Here is a 2,601-nt window from a genome sequence, read left to right on the forward strand (position 1 = left end):
TTGTATTCAAGACATTGCATTTTCCACTTACAATACAGTGCTTATAAAGTTCAATGCTATTTTCTTCCTCTGTGCACATGTCCCATATTCAAGTATTGAGATTATCCAGTAATTTACTATAGCAGCTGAACTTTAAAACTGCCATAGAATTTGCTGTCAATTTGGGTCCTTCAAAGTTTTAACTGCTTTTAGTTAAAGCTTTGGAACAGTGTTATTATCTATACTTAGGCTAGGTTAATCAACCTCTTCAATGGCAGGCACTGAGGAAGCAACACTAGAGGGAGGAGTTCTGCCATCAGGGAAGCCCCCAGACGTTCCTTCAAACATGTCTCCTGTACTCTGATACAGCTTGGTAACGATGGGGTTGCAGACTTCCTCCAGCTCTTTCTGCTGATGTTCAAATTCTTCCTTCTCTGTAATACCATTCTTATTGAGCCAGTTGCTAATTTCATTACACTTGTCAAGAGTCTTCTGTTTATCCTCATCATTGTCCTTCTTATGCTTGTGCTTGGACTCAGTAATAAAATGGTGGACGATTTGCTTGTTGAAGTCTTCTCCATCTAACTCCACCTAAGTGGGTGTCTCCAGCTGTATATTTGACCTCAAAGATTATATCCTCAGTAGTGAGGATTGACAGATCAAAAGTGCCACCTCTTAGGTCAAAGATGAGCACATTTCTTTCTGTTTCAACCTTTTTGTCTAAACCATAAGCAATAGCAGCAACAGTTGGCTCATTGACAATTCTTTTTTTTTTTTTTGAGATGGAGTCTTGCTCTGTTGCCCAGGCTGGAGTGCAGTGGCACAATCTTGGCTCACTGCAACCTCCACCTCCCAGATTCAAGTGATTCTGTTGTCTCAGCCTCTCGAGTAGCTGAGATTACAGGTGCATACAACTATGCCTGGCTAATTTTTGTATTTTTAGTAGAGATGAAGTTTCACCATGTTGGCCAGACTGGTCTCAAACTCCTGACCTTAGGTGATCTGCCTGCCTCAGCATCCCAGAGTGCTGGGATTACAGGTGTGAGCCACCACACCTGGACTTGATAATTCTAAGTACATTGAGACTAGCAATGGTTTCAATATTCTTGGTAGTCAGATGTTGAGAATCATTAAAATAAGTTGGCATTGTGACTACAGCATTGGTAACAGTCTTCTCAAGGTAGGCTTCTGCAATTTCTTTTGTCGTTGTCAGACCATAAATGACACCTGCTCTGGATGGAAACTTTTTGTCTATTACTTGTGTTCTACTTGGACTTTGGGACTACCTGCATCATTCACCAGCAAGAAGGACCAATGCTTCATATCAGACTGGACAACAGCATCATCAAATCTGCTTCCAATGAGATGTTTAGCATAAAAAATCTTGTTGATGGGGTTCATTGCAACTTGGATTTTTGTCGTATCACCAATTAGTCATTTGGTATCAGGAAAGGCAACATAGCTTGGGGTGGTTTGATTTCCCTGATCATTGGCAATTATCTCCAATTTTCTGTGCTAAACAACATCCACACAAGAGTAGGTGGTGCCAAGATCAATACGAACTGCAGGTCCCTTAGACATAGTTACTTGTGTGTAGGTTTGGCGTGGCTTGCAAGGAATACACATGTATCTCAAAGGCTGCCACCATGTTCAATGAGCCATTTCACTCATTGATTCTGTGAATTTGACTATTTTACATACATCATATAATGGAATCATGCTTTATTTATTTGTCCTTTAGTGATTGGCTTATTTTATGCAGTATAATGTCCTCAAGGTCTAATCATGTTGTCACATATTGTAGAATTTCTTTTTTAAAGGCTGAATAGTATTCTACTGTAAGTATATATCACATTTTCTTTATTTGTCTGTTGATGGTCATTTAGGTTGTTTCCACATCTTGGCTATTGTGAATAGTGCTGCAATGAACACAGGAGCGCTAATATCTTTTTGAGATTCTGATTTCAATTCTGTTAGATAAATACACATAAGTGAGATTGCTGGAGCATATGGTTGCTCTATTTTTAGTTTTATGAGGAAACTTCTACTGTTTTCCATAGCATCTGCATCATTTTGCATTCCCACCAATAGTATACAAAGGTTCTTTTGATTACTCCCAATCCACAACAACACTTGTTGTCTTTTTTGTNGAGACAGGGTCTTTCTCTGCCACCCAGGCTGGAGCTCAGTGGCATGATCATAGCTCACTCCAGCTTTGAATTCCTGGGCTCAAGCAATCCTCCTGCCTCAGCCTCTTGAGCAGCTAGGGCTACAGGTGGGTGCCACCACACCTGGCTATTACATTTTTTTTTTGTAGAGACAGGGTCTTACTATGTTGCCCAGGTTGGTCTTACACTCCTGGTCTCCAGTGAGCCTCCTGCTTTGGCCTCCCAAAATACTGGGATTACAGGCATGAAGCTACCATACCTAGTTGGCAATGGTTTCTTAAGTATGAAACCCAAAGCACAAGGAACAAAGGGGGAAAAAAAAAGATAAATTGGACTTCATCAAAATTTAAAACTTTATGCTTTAATAGACCCATCAAGAAAGTGAAAAGATAGCCCATAGAATAACGGAAAATATTTGGAAATCTGTTAACAGTCTAGAATCTCAAGTACATAT

At 40.0% G+C, this 2,601-nt stretch overlaps 1 pseudogene; it reads right to left on the reverse strand.

Moving 5' to 3' along the window:
• Positions 1–234: 234 nt before the first annotated feature.
• Positions 235–1,560, reverse strand: LOC108281840 (annotated as a pseudogene).
• Between the last annotated feature and the right edge of the window lie 1,041 nt (positions 1,561–2,601).

The sequence above is a fragment of the Cebus imitator genome, unplaced genomic scaffold (genome assembly GCF_001604975.1).
Source record: "Cebus imitator isolate Cc_AM_T3 unplaced genomic scaffold, Cebus_imitator-1.0 Scaffold232, whole genome shotgun sequence".
Lineage (NCBI taxonomy): Eukaryota > Metazoa > Chordata > Mammalia > Primates > Cebidae > Cebus > Cebus imitator.